Raw genomic sequence first — 16,115 nt, forward strand, 5'->3', positions numbered from 1 at the left:
AATAGTGCAGAGTTATCTCAAAGAAAGGGGCCACGGTGTTTCTGTATCTCTATTATGTTGGAGCGGCTTCGGAACTTTTAAATATCTCGATATATCTCGAAAACTACGCTTCTGATCAAAAAATATCATAGAACATAAATTGTAGGAAACATAATTCTCTACAAAAAACGTCTCTTAACATTTTGCCATAGCTCGCTTCGTTTCCGAGATATTTGCAGATTCATCTCAAGGGAAGGGGCCTAACGGACATATTTCGAGATATTTCTTCTTCTTGTTGTTCTTCTTCTGCACAGCTAAACTGGAAGTGGCATTTCCAGCTCGCAATAGTACAGAGTTATCTCAAAGAAAGGGGCCACGGTGTTTCTGTATCTCTATTATGTTGGTGCGGCTTCGGAACTTTTAAATATCTTGATATATCTCGACAACTACGCATCTGATCAAAAAATATCATAGAACATAAAAAGTAGGAAACTTAATTCTCTACAAAAAAGTCTGGTAAGATTTTGCCATAGCTCGCTTCGTTTCCGAGATATTTGCAGATTTAGCTCAAGGTAAGGGGCCTGACGGACATATTTCGAGATATTTCTTCTTCTTGTTGTTCTTCTTCTGCACAGCTAAGCTGGAAGTGGCACTTACAGCTCGCAATAGTGCATAGTTATCTGAAAGAAAGGGGCCACGGTGTTTCTGTATCTCTATTATGTTGGTGCGGCTTCGGAACTTTTAAATATCTTGATATATCTCGAGAGCTACGCGTCTGATCAAAAAATATCATAGAACATAAAAAGTAGGAAACATAATTCTCTACAAAAAAGGTGTCTTAACATTTTGCCATAGCTCGCTTCGTTTCCGAGATATTTGCAGATTTATCTCAAGGGAAGTGGCCTGACGGACATATTTCGAGATATTTCTTCTTCTTGTTGTTCTTCTGCTGCACAGCTAAGCTGGAAGTGGCATTTGCGGCTCGCACTAGTGCAGAGTTATCTCAAAGAAAGGGGCCACGGTGTTTCTGTATCTCTATTATGTTGTTGCGGCTTCGGAACTTTTAAATATCTTGATATATCTCGAGAACTACGCATCTGATCAGAAAATATCATAGAAGATAAAAAGTAGGAAACTTAATTCTCTACAAAAAAGGTCTCTTAACATTTTGCCATAGCTCGCTTCGTTTCCGAGATATTTGCAGATTCAGCTCAAAGGAACTGGCCTGACGGACATATTTCGAGATATTTCTTCTTCTTGTTGTTCTTCCTCTGCACAGCTAAGCTGGAAGTGGCATTTGCAGCTCGCAATAGTGCAGAGTTATCTCAAAGAAAGGGGCCACGGTGTTTCTGTATCTCTATTATGTTGGAGCGGCTTCGGAACTTTTAAATATCTCGATATATCTCGAAAACTACGCTTCTGATCAAAAAATATCATAGAACATAAATTGTAGGAAACATAATTCTCTACAAAAAAGGTCTCTTAACGTTTTGCCATAGCTCGCTTCGTTTCCGAGATATTTGCAGATTTATCTCAAGGGAAGGGGCCTAACGGACATATTTCGAGATATTTCTTCTTCTTGTTGTTCTTCTTCTGCACAGCTAAACTGGAAGTGGCATTTCCAGCTCGCAATAGTGCAGAGTTATCTCAAAGAGAGGGGCCACGGTGTTTCTGTATCTCTATTATGTTGGTGCGGCTTCGGAACTTTTAAATATCTTGATATATCTCGAGAACTACGCATCTGATCAGAAAATATCATAGAAGATAAAAAGTAGGAAACTTAATTCTCTACAAAAAACGTCTCTTAACATTTTGCCATAGCTCGCTTCGTTTCCGAGATATTTGCAGATTTATCTCAAGGTAAGGGGCCTGACGGACATATTTCGAGATATTTCTTCTTCTTGTTGTTCTTCTTCTGCACAGCTAAGCTGGAAGTGGCATTTACAGCTCGCAATAGTGCATAGTTATCTGAAAGAAAGGGGCCACGGTGTTTCTGTATCTCTATTATGTTGGTGCGGCTTCGGAACTTTTAAATATCTTGATATATCTCGAGAACTACGCATCTGATCAAAAAATATCATAGAACATAAAAAGTAGGAAACTCAATTCTCTACAAAAAAGTTCTCTTAACATTTTGCAATAGCTCGCTTCGTTTCCGAGATATTTGCAGATTTATCTCAAGGGAAGGGGCCTGACGGACATATTTCGAGATATTTCTTCTTCTTGTTGTTCTTCTTCTGCACAGCTAAGCTGGAAGTGGCATTTGCGGCTCGCACTAGTGCAGAGTTATCTCAAAGAAAGGGGCCACGGTGTTTCTGTATCTCTATTATGTTGGTGCTGCTTCGGAACTTTTAAATATCTCGATATATCTCGAAAACTACGCTTCTGATCAAAAAATATCATAGAACATAAATTGTAGGAAACATAATTCTCTACAAAAAACGTCTCTTAACATTTTGCCATAGCTCGCTTCGTTTCCGAGATATTTGCAGATTCATCTCAAGGGAAGGGGCCTAACGGACATATTTCGAGATATTTCTTCTTCTTGTTGTTCTTCTTCTGCACAGCTAAACTGGAAGTGGCATTTCCAGCTCGCAATAGTACAGAGTTATCTCAAAGAAAGGGGCCACGGTGTTTCTGTATCTCTATTATGTTGGTGCGGCATCGGAACTTTTAAATATCTTGATATATCTCGAGAACTACGCGTCTGATCAAAAAATATCATAGAACATGAAAAGTAGGAAACTTAATTCTCTACAAAAAAGGTCTCTTAACATTTTGCCATAGCTCCCTTCGTTTCCGAGATATTTGCAGATTTATCTCAAGGGAAGGGGCCTGACGGACACATTTCGAGATATTTCTTCTTCTTGTTGTTCTTCTTCTGCACAGCTAAGCTGGAAGTGGCATTTGCAGCTCGCAATAGTGCAGAGTTATCTCAAAGAAAGGGGCCACGGTGTTTCTGTATCTCTATTATGTTGGTGCTGCTTCGGAAATTTTAAATATCTCGATATATCTCGAAAACTACGCTTCTGATCAAAAAATATCATAGAACATAAATTGTAGGAAACATAATTCTCTACAAAAAACGTCTCTTAACATTTTGCCATAGCTCGCTTCGTTTCCGAGATATTTGCAGATTCATCTCAAGGGAAGGGGCCTAACGGACATATTTCGAGATATTTCTTCTTCTTGTTGTTCTTCTTCTGCACAGCTAAACTGGAAGTGGCATTTCCAGCTCGCAATAGTACAGAGTTATCTCAAAGAAAGGGGCCACGGTGTTTCTGTATCTCTATTATGTTGGTGCGGCTTCGGAACTTTTAAATATCTTGATATATCTCGAGAACTACGCATCTGATCAAAAAATATCATAGAACATAAAAAGTAGGAAACTTAATTCTCTACAAAAAAGTCTCGTAAGATTTTGCCATAGCTCGCTTCGTTTCCGAGATATTTGCAGATTTATCTCAAGGTAAGGGGCCTGACGGACATATTTCGAGATATTTCTTCTTCTTGTTGTTCTTCTTCTGCACAGCTAAGCTGGAAGTGGCATTTACAGCTCGCAATAGTGCATAGTTATCTGAAAGAAAGGGGCCAAGGTGTTTCTGTATCTCTATTATGTTGGTGCGGCTTCGGAACTTTTAAATACCTTGATATATCTCGAGAACTACGCATCTGATCAAAAAATATCATAGAACATAAAAAGTAGGAAACTCAATTCTCTACAAAAAAGTCTCGTAAGATTTTGCCATAGCTCGCTACGTTTCCGAGATATTTGCAGATTTATCTCAAGGTAAGGGGCCTGACGGACATATTTCGAGATATTTCTTCTTCTTGTTGTTCTTCTTCTGCACAGCTAAGCTGGAAGTGGCATTTACAGCTCGCAATAGTGCATAGTTATCTGAAAGAAAGGGGCCAAGGTGTTTCTGTATCTCTATTATGTTGGTGCGGCTTCGGAACTTTTAAATATCTTGATATATCTCGAGAACTACGCATCTGATCAAAAAATATCATAGAACATAAAAAGTAGGAAACTCAATTCTCTACAAAAAAGGTCTCTTAACATTTTGCAATAGCTCGCTTCGTTTCCGAGATATTTGCAGATTTATCTCAAGGGAAGGGGCCTGACGGACATATTTCGAGATATTTCTTCTTCTTGTTGTTCTTCTTCTGCACAGCTAAACTGGAAGTGGCATTTCCAGCTCGCAATAGTACAGAGTTATCTCAAAGAAAGGGGCCACGGTGTTTCTGTATCTCTATTATGTTGGTGCGGCTTCGGAACTTTTAAATATCTTGATATATCTCGAGAACTACGCATCTGATCAAAAAATATCATAGAACATAAAAAGTAGGAAACTTAATTCTCTACAAAAAAGTCTCGTAAGATTTTGCCATAGCTCGCTTCGTTTCCGAGATATTTGCAGATTTATCTCAAGGTAAGGGGCCTGACGGACATATTTCGAGATATTTCTTCTTCTTGTTGTTCTTCTTCTGCACAGCTAAGCTGGAAGTGGCATTTACAGCTCGCAATAGTGCATAGTTATCTGCAAGAAAGGGGCCACGGTGTTTCTGTATCTCTATTATGTTGGTGCGGCTTCGGAACTTTTAAATATCTTGATATATCTCGAGAACTACGCATCTGATCAAAAAATATCACAGAACATAAAAAGTAGGAAACTCAATTCTCTACAAAAAACGTCTCTTAACATTTTGCCATAGCTCGCTTCGTTTCCGAGATATTTGCAGATTCATCTCAAGGGAAGGGGCCTAACGGACATATTTCGAGATATTTCTTCTTCTTGTTGTTCTTCTTCTGCACAGCTAAACTGGAAGTGGCATTTCCAGCTCGCAATAGTACAGAGTTATCTCAAAGAAAGGGGCCACGGTGTTTCTGTATCTCTATTATGTTGGTGCGGCTTCGGAACTTTTAAATATCTTGATATATCTCGAGAACTACGCATCTGATCAAAAAATATCATAGAACATAAAAAGTAGGAAACTTAATTCTCTACAAAAAAGTCTGGTAAGATTTTGCCATAGCTCGCTTCGTTTCCGAGATATTTGCAGATTTATCTCAAGGTAAGGGGCCTGACGGACATATTTCGAGATATTTCTTCTTCTTGTTGTTCTTCTTCTGCACAGCTAAGCTGGAAGTGGCATTTACAGCTCGCAATAGTGCATAGTTATCTGAAAGAAAGGGGCCAAGGTGTTTCTGTATCTCTATTATGTTGGTGCGGCTTCGGAACTTTTAAATATCTTGATATATCTCGAGAACTACGCATCTGATCAAAAAATATCATAGAACATAAAAAGTAGGAAACTCAATTCTCTACAAAAAAGTCTGGTAAGATTTTGCCATAGCTCGCTTCGTTTCCGAGATATTTGCAGATTTATCTCAAGGTAAGGGGCCTGACGGACATATTTCGAGATATTTCTTCTTCTTGTTGTTCTTCTGCTGCACAGCTAAGCTGGAAGTGGCATTTGCGGCTCGCACTAGTGCAGAGTTATCTCAAAGAAAGGGGCCACGGTGTTTCTGTGTCTCTATTATGTTGGTGCGGCTTCGGAACTTTTAAATATCTTGATATATCTCGAGAACTACGCATCTGATCAGAAAATATCATAGAAGATAAAAAGTAGGAAACTTAATTCTCTACAAAAAAGGTCTCTTAACATTTTGCCATAGCTCGCTTCGTTTCCGAGATATTTGCAGATTCAGCTCAAAGGAACTGGCCTGACGGACATATTTCGAGATATTTCTTCTTCTTGTTGTTCTTCCTCTGCACAGCTAAGCTGGAAGTGGCATTTGCAGCTCGCAATAGTGCAGAGTTATCTCAAAGAAAGGGGCCACGGTGTTTCTGTATCTCTATTATGTTGGAGCGGCTTCGGAACTTTTAAATATCTCGATATATCTCGAAAACTACGCTTCTGATCAAAAAATATCATAGAACATAAATTGTAGGAAACATAATTCTCTACAAAAAAGGTCTCTTAACGTTTTGCCATAGCTCGCTTCGTTTCCGAGATATTTGCAGATTTATCTCAAGGGAAGGGGCCTAACGGACATATTTCGAGATATTTCTTCTTCTTGTTGTTCTTCTTCTGCACAGCTAAACTGGAAGTGGCATTTCCAGCTCGCAATAGTGCAGAGTTATCTCAAAGAGAGGGGCCACGGTGTTTCTGTATCTCTATTATGTTGGTGCGGCTTCGGAACTTTTAAATATCTTGATATATCTCGAGAACTACGCATCTGATCAGAAAATATCATAGAAGATAAAAAGTAGGAAACTTAATTCTCTACAAAAAACGTCTCTTAACATTTTGCCATAGCTCGCTTCGTTTCCGAGATATTTGCAGATTTATCTCAAGGTAAGGGGCCTGACGGACATATTTCGAGATATTTCTTCTTCTTGTTGTTCTTCTTCTGCACAGCTAAGCTGGAAGTGGCATTTACAGCTCGCAATAGTGCATAGTTATCTGAAAGAAAGGGGCCACGGTGTTTCTGTATCTCTATTATGTTGGTGCGGCTTCGGAACTTTTAAATATCTTGATATATCTCGAGAACTACGCATCTGATCAAAAAATATCATAGAACATAAAAAGTAGGAAACTCAATTCTCTACAAAAAAGTTCTCTTAACATTTTGCAATAGCTCGCTTCGTTTCCGAGATATTTGCAGATTTATCTCAAGGGAAGGGGCCTGACGGACATATTTCGAGATATTTCTTCTTCTTGTTGTTCTTCTTCTGCACAGCTAAGCTGGAAGTGGCATTTGCGGCTCGCACTAGTGCAGAGTTATCTCAAAGAAAGGGGCCACGGTGTTTCTGTATCTCTATTATGTTGGTGCTGCTTCGGAACTTTTAAATATCTCGATATATCTCGAAAACTACGCTTCTGATCAAAAAATATCATAGAACATAAATTGTAGGAAACATAATTCTCTACAAAAAACGTCTCTTAACATTTTGCCATAGCTCGCTTCGTTTCCGAGATATTTGCAGATTCATCTCAAGGGAAGGGGCCTAACGGACATATTTCGAGATATTTCTTCTTCTTGTTGTTCTTCTTCTGCACAGCTAAACTGGAAGTGGCATTTCCAGCTCGCAATAGTACAGAGTTATCTCAAAGAAAGGGGCCACGGTGTTTCTGTATCTCTATTATGTTGGTGCGGCTTCGGAACTTTTAAATATCTTGATATATCTCGAGAACTACGCGTCTGATCAAAAAATATCATAGAACATGAAAAGTAGGAAACTTAATTCTCTACAAAAAAGGTCTCTTAACATTTTGCCATAGCTCTCTTCGTTTCCGAGATATTTGCAGATTTATCTCAAGGGAAGGGGCCTGACGGACACATTTCGAGATATTTCTTCTTCTTGTTGTTCTTCTTCTGCACAGCTAAGCTGGAAGTGGCATTTGCAGCTCGCAATAGTGCAGAGTTATCTCAAAGAAAGGGGCCACGGTGTTTCTGTATCTCTATTATGTTGGTGCTGCTTCGGAAATTTTAAATATCTCGATATATCTCGAAAACTACGCTTCTGATCAAAAAATATCATAGAACATAAATTGTAGGAAACATAATTCTCTACAAAAAACGTCTCTTAACATTTTGCCATAGCTCGCTTCGTTTCCGAGATATTTGCAGATTCATCTCAAGGGAAGGGGCCTAACGGACATATTTCGAGATATTTCTTCTTCTTGTTGTTCTTCTTCTGCACAGCTAAACTGGAAGTGGCATTTCCAGCTCGCAATAGTACAGAGTTATCTCAAAGAAAGGGGCCACGGTGTTTCTGTATCTCTATTATGTTGGTGCGGCTTCGGAACTTTTAAATATCTTGATATATCTCGAGAACTACGCATCTGATCAAAAAATATCATAGAACATAAAAAGTAGGAAACTTAATTCTCTACAAAAAAGTCTCGTAAGATTTTGCCATAGCTCGCTTCGTTTCCGAGATATTTGCAGATTTATCTCAAGGTAAGGGGCCTGACGGACATATTTCGAGATATTTCTTCTTCTTGTTGTTCTTCTTCTGCACAGCTAAGCTGGAAGTGGCATTTACAGCTCGCAATAGTGCATAGTTATCTGAAAGAAAGGGGCCAAGGTGTTTCTGTATCTCTATTATGTTGGTGCGGCTTCGGAACTTTTAAATACCTTGATATATCTCGAGAACTACGCATCTGATCAAAAAATATCATAGAACATAAAAAGTAGGAAACTCAATTCTCTACAAAAAAGTCTCGTAAGATTTTGCCATAGCTCGCTACGTTTCCGAGATATTTGCAGATTTATCTCAAGGTAAGGGGCCTGACGGACATATTTCGAGATATTTCTTCTTCTTGTTGTTCTTCTTCTGCACAGCTAAGCTGGAAGTGGCATTTACAGCTCGCAATAGTGCATAGTTATCTGAAAGAAAGGGGCCAAGGTGTTTCTGTATCTCTATTATGTTGGTGCGGCTTCGGAACTTTTAAATATCTTGATATATCTCGAGAACTACGCATCTGATCAAAAAATATCATAGAACATAAAAAGTAGGAAACTCAATTCTCTACAAAAAAGGTCTCTTAACATTTTGCAATAGCTCGCTTCGTTTCCGAGATATTTGCAGATTTATCTCAAGGGAAGGGGCCTGACGGACATATTTCGAGATATTTCTTCTTCTTGTTGTTCTTCTTCTGCACAGCTAAACTGGAAGTGGCATTTCCAGCTCGCAATAGTACAGAGTTATCTCAAAGAAAGGGGCCACGGTGTTTCTGTATCTCTATTATGTTGGTGCGGCTTCGGAACTTTTAAATATCTTGATATATCTCGAGAACTACGCATCTGATCAAAAAATATCATAGAACATAAAAAGTAGGAAACTTAATTCTCTACAAAAAAGTCTCGTAAGATTTTGCCATAGCTCGCTTCGTTTCCGAGATATTTGCAGATTTATCTCAAGGTAAGGGGCCTGACGGACATATTTCGAGATATTTCTTCTTCTTGTTGTTCTTCTTCTGCACAGCTAAGCTGGAAGTGGCATTTACAGCTCGCAATAGTGCATAGTTATCTGCAAGAAAGGGGCCACGGTGTTTCTGTATCTCTATTATGTTGGTGCGGCTTCGGAACTTTTAAATATCTTGATATATCTCGAGAACTACGCATCTGATCAAAAAATATCACAGAACATAAAAAGTAGGAAACTCAATTCTCTACAAAAAACGTCTCTTAACATTTTGCCATAGCTCGCTTCGTTTCCGAGATATTTGCAGATTCATCTCAAGGGAAGGGGCCTAACGGACATATTTCGAGATATTTCTTCTTCTTGTTGTTCTTCTTCTGCACAGCTAAACTGGAAGTGGCATTTCCAGCTCGCAATAGTACAGAGTTATCTCAAAGAAAGGGGCCACGGTGTTTCTGTATCTCTATTATGTTGGTGCGGCTTCGGAACTTTTAAATATCTTGATATATCTCGAGAACTACGCATCTGATCAAAAAATATCATAGAACATAAAAAGTAGGAAACTTAATTCTCTACAAAAAAGTCTCGTAAGATTTTGCCATAGCTCGCTTCGTTTCCGAGATATTTGCAGATTTATCTCAAGGTAAGGGGCCTGACGGACATATTTCGAGATATTTCTTCTTCTTGTTGTTCTTCTTCTGCACAGCTAAGCTGGAAGTGGCATTTACAGCTCGCAATAGTGCATAGTTATCTGAAAGAAAGGGGCCAAGGTGTTTCTGTATCTCTATTATGTTGGTGCGGCTTCGGAACTTTTAAATATCTTGATATATCTCGAGAACTACGCATCTGATCAAAAAATATCATAGAACATAAAAAGTAGGAAACTCAATTCTCTACAAAAAAGGTCTCTTAACATTTTGCAATAGCTCGCTTCGTTTCCGAGATATTTGCAGATTTATCTCAAGGGAAGGGGCCTGACGGACATATTTCGAGATATTTCTTCTTCTTGTTGTTCTTCTTCTGCACAGCTAAACTGGAAGTGGCATTTCCAGCTCGCAATAGTACAGAGTTATCTCAAAGAAAGGGGCCACGGTGTTTCTGTATCTCTATTATGTTGGTGCGGCTTCGGAACTTTTAAATATCTTGATATATCTCGAGAACTACGCATCTGATCAAAAAATATCATAGAACATAAAAAGTAGGAAACTTAATTCTCTACAAAAAAGTCTCGTAAGATTTTGCCATAGCTCGCTTCGTTTCCGAGATATTTGCAGATTTATCTCAAGGTAAGGGGCCTGACGGACATATTTCGAGATATTTCTTCTTCTTGTTGTTCTTCTTCTGCACAGCTAAGCTGGAAGTGGCATTTACAGCTCGCAATAGTGCATAGTTATCTGCAAGAAAGGGGCCACGGTGTTTCTGTATCTCTATTATGTTGGTGCGGCTTCGGAACTTTTAAATATCTTGATATATCTCGAGAACTACGCATCTGATCAAAAAATATCACAGAACATAAAAAGTAGGAAACTCAATTCTCTACAAAAAACGTCTCTTAACATTTTGCCATAGCTCGCTTCGTTTCCGAGATATTTGCAGATTCATCTCAAGGGAAGGGGCCTAACGGACATATTTCGAGATATTTCTTCTTCTTGTTGTTCTTCTTCTGCACAGCTAAACTGGAAGTGGCATTTCCAGCTCGCAATAGTACAGAGTTATCTCAAAGAAAGGGGCCACGGTGTTTCTGTATCTCTATTATGTTGGTGCGGCTTCGGAACTTTTAAATATCTTGATATATCTCGAGAACTACGCATCTGATCAAAAAATATCATAGAACATAAAAAGTAGGAAACTTAATTCTCTACAAAAAAGTCTCGTAAGATTTTGCCATAGCTCGCTTCGTTTCCGAGATATTTGCAGATTTATCTCAAGGTAAGGGGCCTGACGGACATATTTCGAGATATTTCTTCTTCTTGTTGTTCTTCTTCTGCACAGCTAAGCTGGAAGTGGCATTTACAGCTCGCAATAGTGCATAGTTATCTGAAAGAAAGGGGCCAAGGTGTTTCTGTATCTCTATTATGTTGGTGCGGCTTCGGAACTTTTAAATATCTTGATATATCTCGAGAACTACGCATCTGATCAAAAAATATCATAGAACATAAAAAGTAGGAAACTCAATTCTCTACAAAAAAGTCTGGTAAGATTTTGCCATAGCTCGCTTCGTTTCCGAGATATTTGCAGATTTATCTCAAGGTAAGGGGCCTGACGGACATATTTCGAGATATTTCTTCTTCTTGTTGTTCTTCTTCTGCACAGCTAAGCTGGAAGTGGCATTTACAGCTCGCAATAGTGCATAGTTATCTCAAAGAAAGGGGCCACGGTGTTTCTGTATCTCTATTATGTTGGTGCGGCTTCGGAACTTTTAAATATCTTGATATATCTCGAGAACTACGCATCTGATCAGAAAATATCATAGAAGATAAAAAGTAGGAAACTTAATTCTCTACAAAAAAGGTCTCTTAACATTTTGCCATAGCTCGCTTCGTTTCCGAGATATTTGCAGATTCAGCTCAAAGGAACTGGCCTGACGGACATATTTCGAGATATTTCTTCTTCTTGTTGTTCTCCTGCTGCACAGCTAAGCTGGAAGTGGCATTTGCGGCTCGCACTAGTGCAGAGTTATCTCAAAGAAAGGGGCCACGGTGTTTCTGTATCTCTATTATGTTGGTGCGGCTTCGGAACTTTTAAATATCTTGATATATCTCGAGAACTACGCATCTGATCAGAAAATATCATAGAAGCTAAAAAGTAGGAAACTTAATTCTCTACAAAAAAGGTCTCTTAACATTTTGCCATAGCTCGCTTCGTTTCCGAGATATTTGCAGATTCAGCTCAAAGGAACTGGCCTGACGGACATATTTCGAGATATTTCTTCTTCTTGTTGTTCTTCCTCTGCACAGCTAAGCTGGAAGTGGCATTTGCAGCTCGCAATAGTGCAGAGTTATCTCAAAGAAAGGGGCCACGGTGTTTCTGTATCTCTATTATGTTGGAGCGGCTTCGGAACTTTTAAATATCTCGATATATCTCGAAAACTACGCTTCTGATCAAAAAATATCATAGAACATAAATTGTAGGAAACATAATTCTCTACAAAAAAGGTCTCTTAACGTTTTGCCATAGCTCGCTTCGTTTCCGAGATATTTGCAGATTTATCTCAAGGGAAGGGGCCTAACGGACATATTTCGAGATATTTCTTCTTCTTGTTGTTCTTCTTCTGCACAGCTAAACTGGAAGTGGCATTTCCAGCTCGCAATAGTGCAGAGTTATCTCAAAGAGAGGGGCCACGGTGTTTCTGTATCTCTATTATGTTGGTGCGGCTTCGGAACTTTTAAATATCTTGATATATCTCGAGAGCTACGCGTCTGATCAAAAAATATCATAGAACATAAAAAGTAGGAAACATAATTCTCTACAAAAAAGGTCTCTTAACATTTTGCCATAGCTCGCTTCGTTTCCGAGATATTTGCAGATTTATCTCAAGGGAAGTGGCCTGACGGACATATTTCGAGATATTTCTTCTTCTTGTTGTTCTTCTTCTGCACAGCTAAGCTGGAAGTTGCATTTGCGGCTCGCACTAGTGCAGAGTTATCTCAAAGAAAGGGGCCACGGTGTTTCTGTATCTCTATTATGTTGGTGCGGCTTCGGAACTTTTAAATATCTTGATATATCTCGAGAACTACGCATCTGATCAGAAAATATCATAGAAGATAAAAAGTAGAAAACTTAATTCTCTACAAAAAACGTCTCTTAACATTTTGCCATAGCTCGCTTCGTTTCCGAGATATTTGCAGATTTATCTCAAGGTAAGGGGCCTGACGGACATATTTCGAGATATTTCTTCTTCTTGTTGTTCTTCTTCTGCACAGCTAAGCTGGAAGTGGCATTTACAGCTCGCAATAGTGCATAGTTATCTGAAAGAAAGGGGCCACGGTGTTTCTGTATCTCTATTATGTTGGTGCGGCTTCGGAACTTTTAAATATCTTGATATATCTCGAGAACTACGCATCTGATCAAAAAATATCATAGAACATAAAAAGTAGGAAACTCAATTCTCTACAAAAAAGGTCTCTTAACATTTTGCAATAGCTCGCTTCGTTTCCGAGATATTTGCAGATCTATCTCAAGGGAAGGGGCCTGACGGACATATTTCGAGATATTTCTTCTTCTTGTTGTTCTTCTTCTGCACAGCTAAGCTGGAAGTCGCATTTGCGGCTCGCACTAGTGCAGAGTTATCTCAAAGAAAGGGGCCACGGTGTTTCTGTATCTCTATTATGTTGGTGCTGCTTCGGAACTTTTAAATATCTCGATATATCTCGAAAACTACGCTTCTGATCAAAAAATATCATAGAACATAAATTGTAGGAAACATAATTCTCTACAAAAAACGTCTCTTAACATTTTGCCATAGCTCGCTTCGTTTCCGAGATATTTGCAGATTCATCTCAAGGGAAGGGGCCTAACGGACATATTTCGAGATATTTCTTCTTCTTGTTGTTCTTCTTCTGCACAGCTAAACTGGAAGTGGCATTTCCAGCTCGCAATAGTACAGAGTTATCTCAAAGAAAGGGGCCACGGTGTTTCTGTATCTCTATTATGTTGGTGCGGCTTCGGAACTTTTAAATATCTTGATATATCTCGAGAACTACGCGTCTGATCAAAAAATATCATAGAACATGAAAAGTAGGAAACTTAATTCTCTACAAAAAAGGTCTCTTAACATTTTGCCATAGCTCTCTTCGTTTCCGAGATATTTGCAGATTTATCTCAAGGGAAGGGGCCTGACGGACACATTTCGAGATATTTCTTCTTCTTGTTGTTCTTCTTCTGCACAGCTAAGCTGGAAGTGGCATTTGCAGCTCGCAATAGTGCAGAGTTATCTCAAAGAAAGGGGCCACGGTGTTTCTGTATCTCTATTATGTTGGTGCTGCTTCGGAAATTTTAAATATCTCGATATATCTCGAAAACTACGCTTCTGATCAAAAAATATCATAGAACATAAATTGTAGGAAACATAATTCTCTACAAAAAACGTCTCTTAACATTTTGCCATAGCTCGCTTCGTTTCCGAGATATTTGCAGATTCATCTCAAGGGAAGGGGCCTAACGGACATATTTCGAGATATTTCTTCTTCTTGTTGTTCTTCTTCTGCACAGCTAAACTGGAAGTGGCATTTCCAGCTCGCAATAGTACAGAGTTATCTCAAAGAAAGGGGCCACGGTGTTTCTGTATCTCTATTATGTTGGTGCGGCTTCGGAACTTTTAAATATCTTGATATATCTCGAGAACTACGCATCTGATCAAAAAATATCGTAGAACATAAAAAGTAGGAAACTTAATTCTCTACAAATAAGGTCTCTTAACATTTTGCCATAGCTCGCTTCGTTTCCGAGATATTTGCAGATTTATCTCAAGGGAAGGGGTCTGACGGACATATTTCGAGATATTTCTTCTTCTTGTTGTTCTTCTTCTGCACAGCTAAGCTGGAAGTGGCATTTGCAGCTCGCAGTAGTGCAGAGTTATCTCAAAGAAAGGGGCCACGGTGTTTCTGTATCTCTATTATGTTGGTGCGGCTTCGGAACTTTTAAATATCTTGATATATCTCGAGAACTACGCATCCGATCAAAAAATATCATAGAACATAAAAAGTAGGAAACTTAATTCTCTACAAAAAAGGTCTCTCAACATTTTGTCATAGCTCGCTTCGTTTCCGAGATATTTGCAGATATATCTCAAGGGAAGGGGCCTGACAGACATATTTCGAGATATTTCTTCTTCTTGTTGTTCTTCTTCTGCACAGCTAAGCTGGAAGTGGCATTTGCAGCTCGCAATAGTGCAGAGTTATCTCAAAGAAAGGGGCCACGGTGTTTCTGTATCTCTATTATGTTGGTGCGGCTTCGGAACTTTTAAATATCTTGATATATCTCGAGAACGACGCATCTGATCAAAAAATATCATAGAACATAAAAAGTAGGAAACTTAATTCTCTACAAAAAAGTCTCGTAAGATTTTGCCATAGCTCGCTTCGTTTCCGAGATATTTGCAGATTTATCTCAAGGTAAGGGGCCTGACGGACATATTTCGAGATATTTCTTCTTCTTGTTGTTCTTCTTCTGCACAGCTAAGCTGGAAGTGGCATTTACAGCTCGCAATAGTGCATAGTTATCTGAAAGAAAGGGGCCACGGTGTTTCTGTATCTCTATTATGTTGGTGCGGCTTCGGAACTTTTAAATATCTTGATATATCTCGAGAACTACGCATCTGATCAAAAAATATCACAGAACATAAAAAGTAGGAAACTCAATTCTCTACAAAAAACGTCTCTTAACATTTTGCCATAGCTCGCTTCGTTTCCGAGATATTTGCAGATTCATCTCAAGGGAAGGGGCCTAACGGACATATTTCGAGATATTTCTTCTTCTTGTTGTTCTTCTTCTGCACAGCTAAACTGGAAGTGGCATTTCCAGCTCGCAATAGTACAGAGTTATCTCAAAGAAAGGGGCCACGGTGTTTCTGTATCTCTATTATGTTGGTGCGGCTTCGGAACTTTTAAATATCTTGATATATCTCGAGAACTACGCATCTGATCAAAAAATATCATAGAACATAAAAAGTAGGAAACTTAATTCTCTACAAAAAAGTCTCGTAAGATTTTGCCATAGCTCGCTTCGTTTCCGAGATATTTGCAGATTTATCTCAAGGTAAGGGGCCTGACGGACATATTTCGAGATATTTCTTCTTCTTGTTGTTCTTCTTCTGCACAGCTAAGCTGGAAGTGGCATTTACAGCTCGCAATAGTGCATAGTTATCTGAAAGAAAGGGGCCAAGGTGTTTCTGTATCTCTATTATGTTCGTGCGGCTTCGGAACTTTTAAATATCTTGATATATCTCGAGAACTACGCATCTGATCAAAAAATATCATAGAACATAAAAAGTAGGAAACTCAATTCTCTACAAAAAAGTCTGGTAAGATTTTGCCATAGCTCGCTTCGTTTCCGAGATATTTGCAGATTTATCTCAAGGTAAGGGGCCTGACGGACATATTTCGAGATATTTCTTCTTCTTGTTGTTCTTCTTCTGCACAGCTAAGCTGGAAGTGGCATTTACAGCTCGCAATAGTGCATAGTTATCTGAAAGAAAGGGGC

The sequence above is a fragment of the Osmia lignaria genome, unplaced genomic scaffold (assembly GCF_051020975.1).
Source record: "Osmia lignaria lignaria isolate PbOS001 unplaced genomic scaffold, iyOsmLign1 scaffold0005, whole genome shotgun sequence".
NCBI classification, from domain to species: domain Eukaryota; kingdom Metazoa; phylum Arthropoda; class Insecta; order Hymenoptera; family Megachilidae; genus Osmia; species Osmia lignaria.